Below are 20,540 nucleotides of genomic sequence, written 5' to 3'. Positions count from 1 at the left end.
ATCTGGATATTCCCCACACTAGTTCAGAAACAACTCTTACAATTTTTAGTGAGTGACTAATCACGACTGCCAGAGTATAGCCCTAAAACATGAAGAGGGCATTTTACAATACAAAGGGTATGTGATTGTTCTTGCAGTACAAAAAAAACCACCAAAAAACAAAAACAAAACCAACCCGAAATAAAAACAAAGACAACAACAACAACAAAAAAAAAAAGGATTTTACTACTCTGTTTATTCTACATTATTTGGAAAAACCACAGTCATATAAAAGCTAAATTTGAGTATTTAAGAGACAAGACAATTATAACAAAGCTGAAATGAGAGGCAAAAGAAGAGGCAGAATCCTTCTGAGGTTTGCTATTACACAAATAGGGTTTGGTTTGAACTCCTTAATTTGCCACTTGCCAGCCTACATCTAAGAAGCAATCTTGTTTGTATTTCAACAAAGAATCTCATTCTTTTTTTCAATAAAAAGACCTGGCAATAATTCTGTTGGCACTAGATGAAGAGTTTGCTTATTCCGCTGGTGATGGTTTCTTTTGTTGTTATCTAGTTTAATGAAAACTTCATAAAAAAGGCTTTGGAAGTTTATAGATAAAGCTTATGTACATTTGTACAGGTCATATGCCAAGGGGTCACTTCTTATTGCAGAAGTCATTGCACCAGGGAGAAATGTGGTTAATAATAGCACTTTTTGCAAGTAACAGTCTTTATTCGGAAGCTGGAACAAGTGAAGCAAACCGCAGGGCCTGAGGCAGACATGTGAACAACACAATTTTGACTTTACAGTAATTCACTGCTACTATTATCTTAGCAACCTTTCAGTAAAGTCCTACAAAATCCAACAGGGAGGGGATGCCTTTGCTCTTTAAAGTCAAGAAAGTCCTAAACAACTGTGTCTTTGTACAGGTTTGGGGTTTTTTAAAATTCATTCCAAATCCTGTAAAACTGAAATTGTTATCTAATTAACTCCATATTTCTTTAGGAATATGGGAGGTTTTTTTCAGTTAGTAGTGGCCAAAGGTTTTTGAATTTTGCAACACTTAGAAAATGTAGTGCCATTTTTCTAGCATGTCTGCCCCTTGTCAGGTTCTATGGTTTGCCACTGCTTCTTAACAAACAGCTTTAAATCCAAGGCTTTTAAAAGAGCACATAGAGCACAATGGCAAGAAGAGTGGCTGTTTGCAGCAAAGGTTATTGCTGAATGTGTTTGTCAGCTGCCAGTTGTCAGTGCATCCCACCCACACCCACAGAGGCACAGATGGAGGGAATGTCCTTGCTGGGATCTGTGCTGACCTTTGAGCAGGCTGGCTGGAGAGGCAGAGAATGGGGTTGCTGCTGGCCCCGGAGGCACAGGGCAGTGGGGAGAGCCAGCTCCTCTGTGTGCTGTGGGGCACTGCCAGCTGCGAGCTAAGCCCTGTCTGACCCAGCTGTGAGCAGGGCTCGGTCACATCCCTGCAGTTTGCCAAGCCAGGGGTGCTCAGGCTGCAGGGGAACAGCCATGGGTCTGCACACACAGGCAGAGCAGGGCTGCTCATGTGGCATTTTATCTTTTATCTGTTATGAAAACTGGATTTATGGCTCCTGGGTAAGCCTTTACTTTCACATGTTTCTCTGAGGAAGAACAAGCTTCCCACTTTCCTGCTATGTAACGCTAGGCTAAAGCCCTTTCTGGCAGCACTTCAGAGAAGCTGATGAAGCAGCACCAGTAACAAATTTGGCCTTACATTTGAAATTTTGTCATAAGGTCATTCTGTAAGTCCTACAAATTAGAGCTAAATGTTCTTCCTCTCCACAGTCTTCCCCTCCTTTATCTTGCTTCTCCTCCCTTTTTCTGATCTCCTTTCCTCTGCACAAGCAACAGCCAGGAAAACATCTCAATGGAAGGGTAGAATTTGTTTGTTTATTTATTTTGTCATCCTCTGCAAAAAAAAAAAAATAGATAACTGTATTTTTTTCAGTAGTGAACATAGTCTAGTAGTCTGATTAAATCATAAAACAGATTAGTCTCTGATAGTCTCCAGATCAATACATGAGCAAATTCATATTGAATTGAAAGAAAAAAAATCTTAAGGTCCCACAATATATTTTGCTAGAGTTAATTAATTTCTGATAAATAGTGATGAATTAAGTTAATGTTAATTGTGTGAAGTGAAGTGAAGTGAAGTGAAGTGAAGTGAAGTGAAGTGAAGTGAAGTGAAGTGAAGTGAAGTGAAGTGAAGTGAAAACCTGCCCACCAGGCAGCTGAAAGCTCAGTGGGTTGTCAGATCACAGGAGATCCTATTTTTAAGACCAATTCCTGGGTATGCTGTTGCAGTTACGCATACTGGAAGCTTACTTTTTAGGAGAGGGATAGTTTTCCAATATAAATGTTTTGCACTTACTAAGATTCAGAAAAGAGGTGGATCTTTAAACACAAGCAAGAATGTGAAATATTCTAATAAAAATACTTTACAGAAGAGCTGTGTCTACTCACATCTCAGATCTGACCACCCTCTGCTAAGATCAGAGGACTTCCAGGAATTACTTTTCCCCATCTGCCCTGGGGGGTTTCTACACCTTCTTCTCAGAACTTCTTTGGAGATAGGGCAAGATGAGGCCATGTATGTATTTGGTGGCACTCAGTGTTGTCCAGTTCTCAACAACCCAGCTCTTGCTTTGCTATAGTGTTGAAAAGCTCCTCTTTCAGGACTGCACACGTTGGTCTGCTGGGCCTCTCAGCTGCGCAGGCAACGTCCTCAGGTTCAGCAGGAAGGCAAGATGCTCTGTGCTAATCCCTCAGCTGATAGAAAATTGGATGAAGCTTCAGAATTTGGCAGCTATCACTCTGTCCTCACATCCTGAAGAACTGTGTATGTACACAGGGATTTAAAGTAATATCATTTTTTTTAATGACTTCTACAAACAGGGTTTGATAGGTAGAAAGGGCTCCGAGACTGGAATGTTAAAGATCATTATCTCTACTTTATACATCTATATTTATCAGCTTATATAAAATATATAATTAAATTTTAGAGATTGATGTTCTACAGATGTATTTGTCAGTCAATGCAAAAGCAAGCCAAACAGCAAGATAGCAAAACCAAAAGCATAGCTTGAAGTCTTGATTTTCCTTATCTTTGTCTCCAGGAACATTCTTTCATCCCCTGCATGTGTATGAGCTGTGTGAATCATGTCAGGATGACATCTCAAGGATGCATAGGGGAAGGACCCAGCAGAAAGAGCAGAAAAATGCTGGGAGAATTAGGGTGGTCTGTGTGGGAGGCTGGGAAAGTTGAAAGAGCTGGGAGATAAGTGAGCAGCTGCAGTCCACCAGGCAGTTGAGGCTCCCAAGAAGTCAGAACATGGACTTTGTCTTTCTCTGTCTTCACAGAACCTCTACATTGGGCCATAAATTTTGTTGAAGGATCAGTTTTTAGGATGAGGACTTTAATGAAAAGAACCACAGTTACATAATATTATTAACTATTTTGATTATTCATAAGTGCAAGAAAGTACTTAGGAAGTTTGCTGGGTCCTAAGCAAAACAAAAAAGTGATCTGATGGAAGTAAAAACACCACCTCTAAATTTGTTTGTGTCTGCATGCATATCAATTCTCAACATCACTGCACAGCCATGTTTCTCCTTCTAAGATAATATTTAAATTTTCGCATTGATTCAGTTCACTGCGGTCTTAATGTTATGTCACTATAAATGAGCGTTCATCAGAGTCTTGGGTACATCTGGCATCTAATAAGCCTTTAGCATGAATACTCTTTTACAAAAGGAACAAGGCTCAAGGCAAAGATACTATTTTCATTCCACCCTCTTACTCACCCTTGACTTATTACTGGGTTCATCACTGTTTTCAGATGGAGGAAACAGAGCCATGAGAGACATAAAACACCACCCTCTCCAGGATGACAATGCTTTTCATCCTACAATCCACGTGCCAAAACCTTTGAATAGTTAGAACATAAGGATGTCCAGAACTTTGCCCAGGGAGCTTGGGGTTTTCTACAGAAACCAGATGGCCCTGGATGGGCCCAGCCAGGTTGGTCTGATCAGCACTGATGGCTTTGGTTCCCTTAGTCCTGGGGTTAATCCAGATACACTGGGCTAACTGGGCTTCCTCGTGGTTGATCATGCGAAGTGGCAGGGCAGTCCTGCTTGAATTTTTAGCAGCAACTTAAGCACAGGTGCTGAGGCTGGTAACCCCTTATATTCCTGCTTTCTCAAGGGCACCCTTGCCACGTGTATGTCCTCAATGGCCATGCTGGTTTCATCCTAAATGACTTGAGCAAAAAGGGCTTCCCCAGGGAATCCTGGAGATCCAAGAGATATCTCTGGACTTGGATTAACTTCTGGTTTGAATGCTTCAATTTTTGTGTCTAGCCTTTCAGTTCCTGAACAGAATTATTCTTCTAAAACAACACTCTTTATTGCTTTCAAAATCTCCTTGAAACCCACAGAATTCATTCCTCTTACCCTGTTTATCCCAGAAAGAGAGCATGCCTACAGTCTTCTTCTCTTGATCTCTCATGTCTGAAAGAGGAAATGGCCTCAAGTTGCAACAGTAAAAGTTTAGATCAGTTATTATGAAAAATTTCTTCAGAAGAGTTGTCAAGTGATGGATGAGGTTTCCAAGGTTGAGGATCCAGTAACAGGTTGAGCCACCATCCCTGGAGATACTTAATTCAAGTGTGGGTGAGGCACTTGAGGGCATGGTGTAGTGGTGGACTTGGCATTGCTACGTTAAAAGTTGGCCTCAATGACCCTAGAGGCCTTTTCCAACCAAAATGTTTTATGATTGTTGTGTATCATCACTTCCAACTTCCTTGCTTCTGATTTCTGTGTTTCTTTTCTCTGATTTGCCTCCAATTTATAAACACAGCATTTCAGGCCCAGCCAAACCTGCGTATAAAGCAGCAAACTCCAACCTTGCCTATTTACAGCAGGGACACTCTAGCCTGAAAACACTTGAAGTCACTTCCAACATCTCATGCTCTGGGTTGTTATTGCATCTAATCTGCACGTGGCTCGTGGCAGATACGTCCTGGCCATGGATTGCCTGTATGGGAGCAGGGAATGGCTGATGCCAGCCCTGCTCCCGCAGGTTGCTGCAGGGATGTGCCATCAGCCTCCAGGCTGACACCTGGTGCCGTGCAGATCCCTGCCAGACCACGGGCTGGCACGACACCCTTGCCAGACCTTACTGCAAACAGCAAGGGAAACTCAGCCTGAGACTTCTTAAAGCGTTTTCCCTTACCCACCTCCAAACTCAAGGCTGAAAAAAAATCAATTTTTCTGCGAAAAGCTAGTGTTGGCAGTACCATAGTAGTCTAAAATAAGGCAATCATACACTCCCATCTTTACATCCTTCTTCTGAGAAATATTTATTCCTTTATAGCTGTACTGATCCAGGTATGTATTTATGTGAGCAGAGGAAAGGGAGAAGACGAAATGGCTCACACTTGCAATTGTGAGCATAGAATTTGCCACCATTTGTGTGGCACCACAACTGCCTCAACCTACGCTGTTTTGTCAGACCAGAATCTGACACAATCGCAATAGCTCTGGCTGCTCCTTTTTCATCTACAGGCAGAGCTCAGAAAAAGGGAAACAAGGGAAGGGTGCAATTCTCTTGCTTCTTTTCCTTTGCATCCATTCGTTATTTCTGCTACTCTGCTGGTGCTCTCCTGGTCTCTTTGTAACACACGCAAATGCTTTGACAATGACTTTTTAATAAAAAATCAGCAGATTTTCAGGGCAGCTGGGAGGTTTTCTTAGGGGTAGAACGACAGACTTTGCAGTATAATAACATACAGATGTTGTGACACAGCTTGCTAAGGGCATAACCCAAAGTAGGAGAATTCCCCCATACACACACTAGTCTAATTCTCTGCCAGCATTTCTTCTTTCCCAGCTGCAGAGAGAGTGTGGAAATGCCTTGAAGCTTCATTGGAAGAGGGAAGATAATGAACAGTGAGGAGTGAAAGGCAAGAATGGAGATAAAGGTCTGCGTACTGAAATAGCAGTAACACACTGGAGTACATCCTGTTGTGATGTATATACTTTTTGCTCTAATTCCTCCCTTGGGCAGTTTGAGAATGGAAATGTTTTTCTCAGAGGAAGTATTCTTGCTACTGGTTTTATGGAGGAGCAGCAATTTCCGTAAATGGGATAACACTGCAGAGTAGTTAGAGATCCCTTTGTCAGATATGAACCCACACTGTTAAATGCTAGCACTAACTAGAGCAAAGCATTGGTAGAAGCAAAAAGATTATAAGAAATGCCATGTTCACTATTACAGAAAAAAAAAATAAAAAATTAAGTGCTAAATACTAATTCCTGTAATGTCAAGATGAGTCTTCATTAGGTCAGAACCAAAGGATGCAGATGTTTTCACAACTTCAGATTACCCCTGTATTTAAAATCTTTTTAATAATGTATTACATTATTTTCCAGGGGGTCATTAACCTACAACTTCAGGTGCAGATTATAGTATGCTTGTCAGTGGTGCACTATGCAGCTCTAGTGTTTCTGTCCAATTTAACATGAATGCCCTGCAGAGGTACTGAGTCAGCCCTAGAAGCCCTGGCGGGGACTAAAAGAAGTAGTAGCATACTGTATCTGCTGAATAGCATCTCAGCATCTCCACTAGGAGCCTGAAATTCACTAGAAAGCCCAAACAAGCAGCAATCTTCCTTAAAATCCTATCAGGCTTTTACTGGCAAGGTAGGAGTCTCACAATTGTATTAATGCTATACTTAAAAAAATTGAAACTGCATATGAGTTTCATATGAAAAAGCATATGCTGAGGAACAACTGCCAATTGAACAGTTTCATTTTTATTTACCATTAGCATGACTGATGAGAAAAGGGATATTTTGATCCAGCTGCACGGGATAAGGAGCTAATATGTCTAGCAAGAGCTGTGAGGAAGAGGGTGTACTGCTAATGTCATGAATTTCTACAGTGCTATGGGCAGTGTGAAGGGGCTATAATATCTTTAGATGAAAGTGAGTAGCAACTTCACAAGCTGCAGTACATTTTCTCATTTATGCCACTAGAGATTTCGCCCTATCAGTACACAGAAAAGAATGGTAGGATTTTAAAAAATATGTATTTTTAAAGAGCTTGTGCACAACTCCCAAACTTTCTTTATAAATTTATTTGATTAAAATTTCTTGTATCTAAATATTCCAGGGCAAAAAAAAAAAAAAAAAAAAAAAAAGGCTCTATGTCAAATATAATAGTTTGGGGTTTTTGTCTTCCCAGAAAAAATTTGGCATCCTGCAAGTTAAGAATGTCTCCAGATTCTGGGTGTTTATGTAGCATTTTCATCAGGGTGCTTGTTTATTCTGGATTCAGTCCAGGACACAAGGCTGGTCCTAGATGGCTGCTGTTGACAAGAGAACAATGTATGACTGATCATGTGAGATTATTTGATCACAAAGCACCTACACTGTTTATTTGTGCACTGGGGCAACACAGAAGCACATATAAAAAGTCCTCTAGATTGAAACATCTTGCTTTTTCCATAGAGAGGAATATAAACAGCTACCAAGGGGACAAACATTAGGCTGTGAGGCAATACTTGACTTTCTCAGAGAGTTCAAAAGGTTACAGAGAGTTGTTCTCTTTCTCAACCTGTCTGTGTGACGGCAATTTAGCTTTCAGTCCTTGGTGCCACCCACAGAGTTTGATAAGCCTCTCTGGATTTCATACTTACTTTTTCTGGCTAAAAAAATCTTATAGTGGGAAATGTGGCATCAGATCCAAGCAGAAGGTGCACAAAGCACACATCAGCCTTCATCAGGAAGGGGCAGGGTTTTAGGGGAGGTGGAGCGGGGGACTGCTGACGTGATGATGATAGTCAGGATATTACTCATGAGATTGCTACTGGTGGACATCAGAACTGTGTCTGCTCAGTACTTGCAAAGGATTTGATCTTGTAACTTTTGCTCACATTTCAGTGCCAGTTTCTCAGAAGCACTTCAAGGATTTAAATGTCTAATTTCTATTATGGTCAGTCTATTGTGGCACTGAAGCATGTAACCCCTCTATGTAGTCATATAAATTTCACCATCAGTAATCAATTTTTGCAGCATTCCAAGGGATTATCCCTGATACAAAAATCTGAGATGGAGAAAATCCTAGCAGCACAGCTCAGAATTGTGTTTTTCTCCTTCTGCATCTGCCACTTAGATAGCTCTTTCTCTGTGAGTGGATCTTAGAGATGCCAGTCCAGAATTCCCACTGCTTTATCTTCTCCTTGTAAAAAGTCCTCCGGGTTGGAATTTAGTTTCAGGTATGTCTAAAATTAGTAGAAACAAAATTTTAATTTTGTTTAATTTTTAATTAATTTTAAAGTAAATTAACAATGTAGAAATTAAATGAAACCTCTGAATTCTTTGAGCTTGGACTTTGCTTTGTACTCTTCTTGCCCTGAACTGGAACTATTTATAATGTTCTTTCTCTAAGTTAGCCTCAACCATCTGATCATGATTAAAAATAAAAATATTTCAATATATCTACATTTAAAATATGATTGTGCTTGGAAAGCAACTTTTCCCTCCCAAGAGACTCCAGCATATACACACATGCCTTTCACAGGAATGAAGATTAAGAAAGATCTATTTTCCAATGTCATACTCAAAGTATCACAAATATATGTAAGCACTTCAGAGGAGGAAAAGGCCTGGTCTACTTGTTAATCTTTGGGGTGAGAGAAAGTCACTGTACTGTGGGGTTTTGTGCTCAACTATTTCAATGCCAAAGGACTCTGGCTTTTCTTGTGAGTTACAGTGAATCACAAGGTGTAAAATGTAGTAGATTTTTATGCACTCACTAATGGTTACATTTTTCTAAAAACAAGCAAGCCCAAAAACCCCAACCAAACAAAAACTCCCCACCAGAATCATCAGCTGAGCAGGTTTATAGCTAGGTATAGACAACTCATGGGGGAGATTTTTCCAGAGCTTTTCTTTTCCTATCAGACTCTCCACTTTTGCATCTTATTTTATGCAGCATGGATATAGCTATAAGCTGCAATGAGAATTCTTCTGAGAGAAGTTTACTTTAACTTCACTATGAATGAAATATGGTACAAGTGATTGCCAAAATTCGCCATCTGACATCAAAGATTACTTTAAACATCTGTCCAAGTGCTTTTAGAGAAGTTCATCACAACTCAAATTCTTACGGACTACACAACACAAAATTATGTAAAATAAGTAAAATTAAGTGAATTAATTAAATTAAATTAAGTACATTTTTTATTAAGTAAATTAGGTTTAAAAATTAAAGTAGCAAAAAATTCTGATAAATCATTTACTGCCAGAATCAGTCTACATCTGTGATCGGGAGACCTCAATACAGAGACTATCTGAGCTCACATGCACTCATTTCAGAAGGGTGGGACTATGATACCTTTAATGGGCCCAAATACAAACTCTTTATTTGGAGAATGGGAATAGAAAAGTATTCAATTAACAATAAAGATGAGAATGTGTAAATGGAATAATAAATGTGTTTAATCAGTCTGGGTCATATGTGATAAAGCATATACCTTGGAGTGTAATATCAACAGGAAAATGTTTTGCTGCCAGATAATTGCGAATGTGTTGATAAAAACTAATTTGAGAGAGATGTAACAGAAATTATCCAGTCTTTCAGCATCTGGGTACACAAGGAGGTTTTGCAGCCATTTTCCTTTCTTCTGGGTCCTGCCTATGTGTATTACAAGGCCATTCTTCTTACATGAACGCAAAAGGCAGCAAAATTGGTATCTTTAGCATGCAAAAATTAATTTCTGATTCACTAATCTAGACCTCAAACACTTCAATTCAATTAGTTGGTCACAAAAAGGTTCTTTCTTTCTTTCTTTCTTTCTTTGTGACTTTTGCAGGTTTAAGATTAAGCCAATTGCTGGAAGAAAAGCTCTGGGGTCAGACACATTGCAAGGTTCTAAAGTGTCCCAGGTCGAGAGAAAAGGAAATAGTTAAAAAAAGGAAAAGGGTTTTACAGAGTTCATATCATAGTGGGCATCAACCTCTCCAACTCCAGGGGTTTTCCTGCAACAGGACCAATGATGGCAGCAATGAAACCAGCTGCTGAACCCAGGAGGTTTGTCACCTTGTGCCTGCAGGCAACAAGCTTGAGGGATGCAAAAATCTGGGTCCAAAATCAACACAGCCTTCAAGCCCTGCATCACAGGAAGCAGAGTGCAGAAATGTTTATGCTTCTCCCAATTCTCTGCTATCTGGCAGCTCTGCACACATTTCCGCCAAGAGCTTCCAACGTGTCAGTAACATGGTGGGCTCTGAATACATTTTATGCCTCACAGTGTCATATTAAATTCTATTATTAATCATGACAGCTCACTATGTTTCATCCTTGCCAGGAGTCTTGGCTGGCATATCCTTGTCTCCCTGTAACCAGCCCAGTATAACCTCTTTTTGTGCGTGTGTGGGCAAGGCCCCCCAACAGTGCCTGTGTCATCAGTTTTGCTGGTCCCCTTTCCTTCCCACCGCCTGAGTGTGGGGGCACCCCAGAGTGCTTTGCCTTCTCCACCACACCACCCCCAAGGCACATTCCCAGTGAATAAACAATCCTTCTCACTGAACCAAGCACAGAACAATTTTTGCAGATCACCCAGAGTGCATCAATACAAATGCAGTTGCTCAAAATCAGGGGGAGATGTGAAGGTAAAAGTACATTTTTGTCAGTGGAAAAATCTTATTGCAAAGGAGTACACTGACACTTGTTTTTTCTTTAAAACTATTTGTGATTCTCTCACCTATCGAGTGAAAAAATTATTGTTGTGATTCAGCCTGTCCTGATCATGCACATCTGAGATGCTCAGCCTGTCATTATTAAGACCTGCAAAATCTGTCAAGGCACTGTAAAATTATTTTGTTTCACTTCACAAGTCTCACTTCCCATATTTAATTTTAAGAGACTGTTGGTAATTTCCTTCATCTAAATAGCACAGGGTAACACCCATGCTTGCTGAATTGACACAATAGCTGCTTATCCTGCAGCTGCGTGATACCAGACATGGGACTCCCAGAAAAAACCTGCTCTGTCCCATAGAACATCCTGCAGAGATTTCTGGAGCTCAAGGGACTGGGAGGCAAGGGATGGCAAACCTCTGTATGGTGTGTCAGCTCAAGCTGGAAGCGTTATTGTAGCATCTATGCAGCACTGTGCTGTCTGTCCATGGGACATGTTAGTGATAGCAGCCTTCAGTGGGGACTGCCCTGCTCCAGGCTTGAACTGGCTCACCCAAAGGCATCTCACCAGACTCTGCCCCTGCCCACATGCTCTGTCCACTTGGCTGCCTCTTCCACTAGGAGCTTCCCAGTGAAGCAGAGATGAAACTGTGCAGAGCATCAGCTCAGCACCAACCTGTTCCTACTTAATATGCCTTGGCTGCTGGTTATCACTTCCTCCTCAAATGTTATTTCTTATGGCACTGGTGACATTGCCTATTTGTCATTGGCCTGAGAAATACCAATAGCACCCAGTACTGTTATGTCTTTTCTCCTAAGGAACACACATTTTATGCTTGCAAGGACAGTGATAAACCTGTAGCAAAGCTCTTGTGCCCAACATGTCTGGGGAAAAATTTATGTTAAAACTACCACATGAAAAAAAGAAAATACCAGGCAAGATCACTGTTTTCACCATCCTGAATAATAGAAACAACATCATCTCTAACCCATCCAGACTAGAGCTACTTTGTGCAGCTCTGGACAATATGGAGAGAAGAAAAACCTGCTAGCAGCAGCAGTGACACCTCAAACAGCCCAACACAGCTCTAAGCTCAGACACTGAGCCCCCAAAACATGATGAAAGACCCAGTTGTACCAGCAGGGTAACCTAAAACAAGCAAACACTGCGTGGCAGTGTTTCCATGACACTGAAGTCATGTCATATTGGTTGCACTCCTGTGTTGCACAAGCAAAGTTTGTCATGAACCCAATGACCAGTGCTCATCAGATTGCCTTCCCCTGGTTAAAATGCCCCCCAGTCCCTCCTTCAAGTAATAAAATGGAGCTGCCAACGGAGCTTGCAGTGCAACTTGCTTCATTTGGCACAAGCAGTGCTGCAGGTCTCCCCACAGCCAGTTCTCCCATGGTAATGTTGGCATCACCACGGCAGCAGAGACTAACTTCTTGGCCACGCAGCACAGACTGGACATATGGACATCCACAAAATGCTCCTCATTTTGTCAGAGACTTCCATTTGATACAAACAAAAGCTTCCATCTTTTTCGGCTGAGTCTATGCCATGCATCTGGCATGAAACTGAATTTGGATTTGAATCCACATTTCCTTATCCATTTGTCTCCTGGTCAAAGAAGGAGCCCTGAAGAATGTATCTCTTATTCAGTGTTTCTAAAACACTTAACAAAACAGCTGAGGATTTCAGACTGTATTATCATAACAATGCAATGCAGTATGTTCTTCCTAGTGTCTGAGGTTTTCCTTCTCCACACTTTCCTTCTGGTATTGCTAAAATAGGAACGGTTTTCTTCCCAGGGGAGATTCTGAGCTGTCCACTCAAAAGTGGAAGAAATTGTTAATTTTGTACCTTTGCCTCCACAAGCCTCTGGAGCAACAGCATCCAGATTAAATGCATTGACTTGCCTATTGCAAGAGGAAATTCCAGTGAGGAACCTGTTTCTACTGGTTCCAGGTGGCTAGCACAGGCATAGATCTTCATGCAGTCTGGTTTTTTTTTGGAGCAAACACTCTTTCTTATGAAATCAAGAGAGGTTGATTCAAAATTATAGAAATCAGAAGAAGTCAAAAGATAAAGAACATTAGGTAAAGCTGGTAAAGCATCCAGAAATTTAGCTTCTTGCCATCAAAATTTAAGGGGCACTAAATTGAGTTCATGCAACCACACAAATCTGATCTTTACCCAAAAACACATCTAACACATAATAGGGGCACTTCCCCCATTTAATCATATGATGCAAGCCAAATCCAGCTTAAAAGATCCCCTATCACTTCATTAAATTTGACAGATGGCTGAACAAAGAACATTGTACCATTCTCAGCTCCCAGTTATATCATTGCCACTGCAACAAAAAATGCAGTAGTGTGTAGCTGGGAGATGCCTTTCCCATGTCATTTGTGTGAAGGAAAGAGGTGTGCCCTGCTCCTGAAGAGAAGTGAGTGAAAAGTTTGTCTCTATATTTCCACACATAACTTACCTATGCATCACTTCCCCATCGTTTCTGTGAATGTAAAAGACTAGACTCCTGTCTCAGAATTATGATCAATGCAGTCATTGTCAGGCTTACAGAATTTGTTCCAAAAGTTTCCATTTACAACTTGAGTGTTGCTGTATGGGCTTTCTGTACTCATAAAGACAGCATCAAAAAGAATTGGCACAGTAAGCTGTCTTGAAAATAGAGAGATGCTGTGTATGTATTAGGCAGCTGAATAATGCACAACAAGAATGTTAAATCACCTATTTAACTCTTTCAGCAAAAATAAGTAATTACATGCAGCTTCCTTTCCTCAGAAAGCAGTCTAAGAGGAAATTATTAATAGTAAATTCTGCTTTTGTGCCTGTGGCCCACACATCTGTTGGAATACTCCAAAATAAGGGAGAGTCCAATCGGCAGCAAAGAGTTCAGGATTGGAGACGGAAGGCCATCTTTTAAAAATCAGTTCTTATATTAGTTACCCCTAGCTTATTACATAGCTGTCTTATGCTCTCTGATCCTTCTTATTTCCCAACTCCAAACTTTTGGTAGGAAAGGCATCATCCACCACAGTAAAAAAAAAAAAAAAAAAAAAAAAAAAAAAAAAAAAATTCTTTTGGTGTCATTTAAATAAAGTCTTACATTTTGATGAATCAGTGGAGAGTGGTTATTTCCGCTGCATATGGAAGTTTAGCTCTCCAGCCCCAGATCACTGAATGCTATGATACAGCTGTGTGCCAATCTGTTGCCCACACCATTAGAGATGCTGGCCTAGCTGGATGCAATTTGACCAGAGGTGAGCAGCCTTACACTGCCTATATGAAGAGACTTATTAAGTGTTCTCCTGGAATTCAAGAAAATACTTCAGTTCATCTCCCAAATGCTTAAATTGTGGTTTCTTTGAAGGACAAGTTCAAAGTTATTTTTATTTTGTATATGTGCCATTTTAGCGAATTCATTACACACAATGGTAGTTTCTGTCATGTCATTTCCCTGCCCAAACATAAATTTCCTTTTAAAAATATAAGTGTATGAAAGAGATATGGAAAGTATTTTCTAGGATATTGCTCAGTATGTTCAGTGTTGTGGCCTGAAATACTCTTTGACCTGAAGGAAGGAGAATTAACAGTATGTCACAGTGATTTTGATTTAAAAATATGTCCAGATTTATGAGAATGGCATGGCTGAATTGCTCAGAGCTCCGTGGTAGATCATGGTGAGTTTAGAAGATGAAGAAACAAACCCGATTTTTATGAGTTCCCGGTGATGCTGTCAAACAATTTAATGGGAACGAGTCAAGACAATAGTTAATATTTCAAAATGAGCCTTAGAACTGATTCTTTTTAGCATAGCATCATAGTGCAGTATTTGACAAATAGATCAGGTAACTTAGCACCATTACTATATTGGGGAGGAGGGAGAAAGAAGGGAGGAGGAGGGAAGAAAAGAAAAATAAAAACCATATCAAGATTCTTACACACTCTAACACTTTCAAGCCAACAGGGTAATTGCAAGTCATCATACTGATCCTGGGCTGCCTTTACCTCATCCCCAGAAAATGTAAGATTCACTCACCTCCTGAGCTAACAAAATCCTAGCTTGCAGCAGCTTCTCACTAGAGTTAGGAGGGCAAGGAAAAAATACCCCGAAGTTAGCAAAAAAATGTGTCAGCTCCCACTGGACAAAAGAAAAATCAGACCTTGTCTGCACACACAGCAACAGGCAGTGACCTGTGTTTCCTGTCTCACCCCACACTGTCTGCTCATAGATGAGGTGACTTTGCAGTGACTTTTCATTTCCCAGCCTCCAAAGAAGCTGCAGAAATTTGTGTGTTAGAGAATGTAATTAAGAGGGAGATAGGCAAACTGAAGATTGGGTACAAGTAAATGGTGAAAGGGAATGAAGCATATCTAGATAAGGCCACTACATGGTGAAACTATGTTTATCTGTCACATCATTTACAGTGCTCAGGCACATAAAAGGAAATAAATTATGACAGAGTACTTAATCCTTAATGTTAACCTCTGAATAGCCAACACAAAAAGTTTTATCAAGTAAGATATCAAGTATTTCACCACAATCACATCTTCACAGTGACCTGGTCTTGGAGAAGTGTAATTACATATTCTTTCTGCGGTTTGGTACCTTAGGGAGTTATCTATAGGAAATAATCTAATTGCTAATTGGAAAAACAAATTATGCAAAGCTGCTCAGAACTGCTGTTCCCTCAGAGCAGAATGCAGTTTAAAAGAAAAGTACTTTTCCAAAATAAAAGGAGTAAGTCTATTAAATAATCCTACATGAGATCAGATGTGCAAGAGATAAAAGATATAATTAAAACTGGTTATTTTAGTTTTACTATTAATGGAACTAGAATAAATAGACAGATGGAAGGAAAGTGGAATAGGCATAGAGTGCAGGATTCTCCCACCACTGTACATCACAGTAATATTCCCACTAATACAGAAGGGATGGAAACGAACCTTGTCTTCCTGTGAGAGTTCCTCACTTACAAAAAGTACCTGTGGTTTCAAGGAGTCTTAAAGTATGAAGAGGGCCTAGTGAGAGTTTTTTTCCAAAAGCAAAGAGCTGCAAACAGTTCCAAATAACGATTTCCAGCTTCACGGCGTCAACAGACACAAAAATGTTGGAAAAAGTTGTAGAATAACTTCTTAAAAACTTGAAATTGACTTATGGATGGAATGTTAGCCAGAAGATGAAAGCAGTGGGACATATTTCATTCCAGTTTAGCAGAAAAAATCCCATGGGGATTAAATCTGACAATGCCAGATGCATTTTCCATGGCAGGGTTATGCAAATGGGAGCACACAGACAGCACTTTCCTGGGGAAGCTGGTCACAGCCTTCACTGGGAAGAGGCCTTGTGGAAATGGAAAAGGCATTCCAAGGTGGAAGCAGGGTAGGCTGTTCCCCTTGCTACAGAGCTGCATATTTCCACCCCCAGAGATGATGTTTAGGCTTGGCTCTGACTCCAGCTGCTCAGTGTGTTTTGGGGAATGCCTCAGGAGAGTAAGAGAGCTCCTAGCACAGCAGCAGCCACGCAGATTCCCAGCTCACTCCCAGGTACATGCTGCACACATACCTCCAAAGGACCTGTGTGCAAAGAGACAAGGGCCTGGCAAGGACTACGGGACCAGGTAACACATCCATGAGAAAAATGATCATTTAAAAGGAAATACCAATTTGGTGTGTAATCAGGCTAAGATCCCTTTTTTTTGTCCTCAAAAGGACTAATCACCATCATCATAAATGAAGCAGAGAGCACACTTTCAGTGGCAACTGCATGGAAGAAGAGTGCCACCTTCCTGTTTCTAAACCAGACCCTCCCAAATCCACTTCATCAGCAGCCTGCCCTCCTTTTGTAGTTTTTAGTACAACCAATTCACAATCCTACTCTTTTAAAGTTTTAATAGACAAATTATCATTGAGATACAAATGAAAAGCAGGAGAAAACTACAGAAAAAAGTGTGGATATGACTCCAGTAAAAGAGAAGGGCTGTGTTAATTTGCCGGAAATTCCATTTTCTCCCCTCTCTCTCAAAACCGTGTACAAATTAGACATTTACATGATAGATGAGTATGTTCCTTTCTTAGGGAAAGTACTCTACTGGAACTCAGAGCTGGGGTAAGTTCCATGTAATGTGGCCGTTGCCAAGGAAACTACTTGTTCTTAATTGAATAGTAGAGAAAATATTTGTGTAACTTATTGGCACATAAATTAAGGTTGCCCTTGAGCAGCCTTAAACTCACACAATCTTTTTTTTTTTCTTCTAAACAAATTGTCCTAGTTTCTTAGATTTTCTTCTAATGTGCAAATATCATGGAAGTGTCACACCATATAGGTGGTCTCTTCTCTGACTCTAACCACTGTTAAAGTTGCACAATGCTTAACTTCAGGACCTAAAAGAGAAAAGTGTTGATTATTACTGAGGCAATGACAATACAATCCAAAGCAAATATGGGCTAGGCAGGAAAAAGGTAATTTAAAAAATCTCTTACAAATAAATCTTCCCCCAAAAAGACTGCCATGTACTCAGTGATAAGAGTGATGATAAACTCAGATTGCCCACACTGGTGTAGCTGCACTAAAGTCAATAGATTCATATTGATTTAGATCTGCTGAACTTTTTACTTATAGTTTGTCTTTGCTCTGCCACCGGTTTTTACTGCGTAATCATATTACTGTTGGTTTCTAAAGGACAAAATAAGTGGGTTTCCAAAACAAGGGTTTACTTTCACACAAGATCTGAGAGTCAGAACAGGCTAGTTAAGTTAAGCCATATTCTGCTGCTATCGATGTGAAGGATCCACAGACTTTGCACAGCCTCTTAGCAAAAGAAAATTGGGACAGACAAGGACCACAACACTTTACCCTTAGCTTTCATTCCCTGAATGCTGCTGGTAAACAGTGAAGCATCATGGACTGGCTGTACCAAATTGTAAATTCTCCGTTAAGTAATCGTTTTTCAGTTATTTCCTGGAAGAAAAAAAAAAAAAAAAGTCTTAATATCATGCTTTTTAACAGAATTTTCAGGAGACAGGTATCTGGTAATCAAGTAAATTATACTGCTCGAAAAATACGCATTTTTACTTTCTCTCTCCCATACATAGGATGCTCATCAAGTACCATTTATAATATTTTGAAACATTGATGTCTCATTTAATTCAATTCTCTGAAATGGCCTCATTAAGTACATCACAAAAAGGAGGCAATAAAATAAGGGTAGTTAGATTTGGATCTTGTTAAGAAACCAATTAACAACAGCAAACACTAAACTAAACTATTCAGCTTTCTCTTGGTGAATTGCCTTTTCTTCAACCATGGTCCTACTATTTCAGAGATGAGGAGTGGTTCTTCCATCCATCAGGTTCTTCAGAACACTAATCATCACCCTGGATTTCAGGATCCCTATGAAAAAACTGCTATATTAAAAGTCTGCAAAAATGCCTTCAAATAATAGACCACTATAGTATTTCTAGTATTTAGTCCTTTGCCACTCATTTATTTTATTTGCTGAATAAAATATGACTTTTAAAGTTCAAACAAAAAGCAGATGCTTTTTAAAGTGATTCCTCTTTCTGCTAAAGATGAGGAAGGATAATGATTAGTGTGGTATCCTTTCACTCAGTGATAAGTCACTGCAGAGTCCATAAAATCAGGTAACTGAGAATCAAGTTTGCTTAGTTCAAGATTATGTGCCTGTCAGAAAAACCCACTGAATAAAATGCAGCAAAATGGTATCTGACCAGGGCAGGGAGCCCAAACAGCATCATATAGGTGACCCTGTCATTTATGTTGAACTTGTATTAATAATGGCCCTTAACAAGCTGTCAATCTCTAAGGAGAGCCTTTTGTGCCTTTTCCCTGATGCTTTTGTGTTCGCTTACTTGATGGCCACAAATCAACCCTAGCTGAGTTGCGGTCAGTCCTAGGGCAGCTTGGGAAAAACGAAGCTTCTTTCTCCTTGTCTTCCCTGTGCTCTTGCTTTTTTCCCCTTTCTTTGCCTTTCACTGACACACAAATCATAAAAATTGCAGGCTGGGGTCAAGCTGCGTAAAACAAGCAGATACGAGTTTCCTCTTTGTTTCAGTGCAGAGCACAGATGGGAGGGGGGAAACTGCTGTTCCATTGAGATAACTGCTGGACAGAAAATCTGAGAGTATCCTGATGACACTGGGAAACGGCATTTTTCAGTCAGTAGGAAACCCAAATGGATTTATTAATACCTGCTGAACAGTAATAGCAAACAACTCACTGAGTACTTAAGCTGTGCTCCACTTCTACCTTTTCCTGTAAAATATTAAAAAGAAAAAAATTTCAAAAATACAAATCAAACTAAGACTAACCAAAAACTGCTACACTAAAGATCAGAAAATAATCTAAAGGTTTGGACAGGCTACAGGAAAGCCCAGGACTCTCAAAATCTTGCAGCAATCAGTGATCTTCCATTCTACATTGCTCATTCATGTCTGCTGGTGGCCTGTTCCTGGACTCCAAGCAACTGAAGTGCAGAGTGAAAAATGCAAAGCTTAACCTAAATAAAGACACTGGTATCAGCTGCATTTTCAGAGATGTGTTCTCAGTTACCTCAAGACACAGTGACACAGAGCAAACTTCTCACTTGGCGCATTTAGAGTGCTGTGAGGCTTGTCTTGTCTCAACACTGGGCTTGTTCACTCTGTGTGATCCATCTCTTCAGACACAATATAGGAGTTCACCATGGTGTAAACTCCAGCAGGCTCTGGAGACAGTGAACCACAGCATCTTCTGCATCTCATAGGCTCCAGCCTGCCTCTGCATGCAATCTGGGTGGATGCAAGGCACAGTCAAGCAAACCCCATTCCTGCAGGCTTTGAGCCCTGCCTGCACCCTGACTGTACACAGTAATGTGCACAGACAGCATGAGAGTTAGGGACGGCAGGATCTCTGGCCTGGGGATGCCCCTTCCCACCCCAGCTCACAGCGTGACATGTGCTGCCTGATTGTTCTTGCTGGGCTTGGTTGCACCCTGTGCTCTAGCATCACGATCAAAGCAGCACACAATAATGAGGGTGTTTGCAGAAAGGCTTCTGCTCAGTCTACCCAGTCTCACTAGATTAAGTCCTTTAGGGTACGTCCAGTTTACCTTGCTTTGCATTGAAAGACACAGTTTATGCAATGACTGCAATACCAGTTAGGACTGTGACAACTCTTTTGTCATTTCACTAGTCTAAAATCACAGATGTAGAGGATTTTAAGTACTTGGACAGCTGGCAGTTCTCATGAGAGGTAAAGGTGGGTGGAAGAGAAGGAGGAGAGAGCAAATATGCCTTTTCTTCAAGTAGCTTCTCACCCACCTTGCATGAAGCTATGCCAAATGACCAGGAGCATGGCTGTCCCCACTTATTAGAAAAGATGCACTTATCTCTTTGATATGGAAGTTCAGATTATTTTTGTCAACCATCAGTATTTTTGTTTTTCCCCCACCCTTGAGTATGCATGTTTGCTGTTTGGAAAGGAAACACTTCTTAGGAAAATTGTATTTGTCCTTGAATATTCAACATCACAAAAATAACTTAAAAACCACAGTGTAATGGTTGAGACAGGAAAAAAGCTAAGTATCATCTCAGCACTGACACACAGAGGACAGCAGATTTGCAAGTGAACCACATTTGGTTTGTGCAGCAACTTGTGCCCAGATTATGTTTCCTTTTTTTTGCCACCAGCATGAGCAAACCATTTTCTCACTCTGATCCAATGTTCTGATTTTGCTGCCACTGGGGTAATAATCCATGCCTTCATTTTGGTACAGTGAGAAGCATTCAATTT

At 40.4% G+C, this 20,540-nt stretch overlaps 1 long non-coding RNA gene across 1 annotated transcript in view; it reads right to left on the bottom strand.

Moving 5' to 3' along the window:
* Window positions 1-337: 337 nt before the first annotated feature.
* Window positions 338-20,540, bottom strand: part of LOC117010998 — a 49,957-nt gene continuing 29,754 nt past the window's right edge. Inside the window, exons 2-3 of the long non-coding RNA XR_004420826.1 lie at window positions 17,604-17,708; window positions 338-1,925 (exon numbers count right to left, since the gene is read on the bottom strand). This is a non-coding gene — a long non-coding RNA (uncharacterized LOC117010998). The remainder of the gene's footprint in view (window positions 1,926-17,603; window positions 17,709-20,540) is intronic.

The sequence above is a fragment of the Catharus ustulatus genome, chromosome Z, assembly GCF_009819885.2.
Source record: "Catharus ustulatus isolate bCatUst1 chromosome Z, bCatUst1.pri.v2, whole genome shotgun sequence".
NCBI classification, from domain to species: Eukaryota; Metazoa; Chordata; class Aves; order Passeriformes; family Turdidae; genus Catharus; species Catharus ustulatus.
The sequence above is the reverse complement of the archived record's forward strand: the minus strand, read 5'-3'. Positions and strand labels throughout refer to the sequence as shown.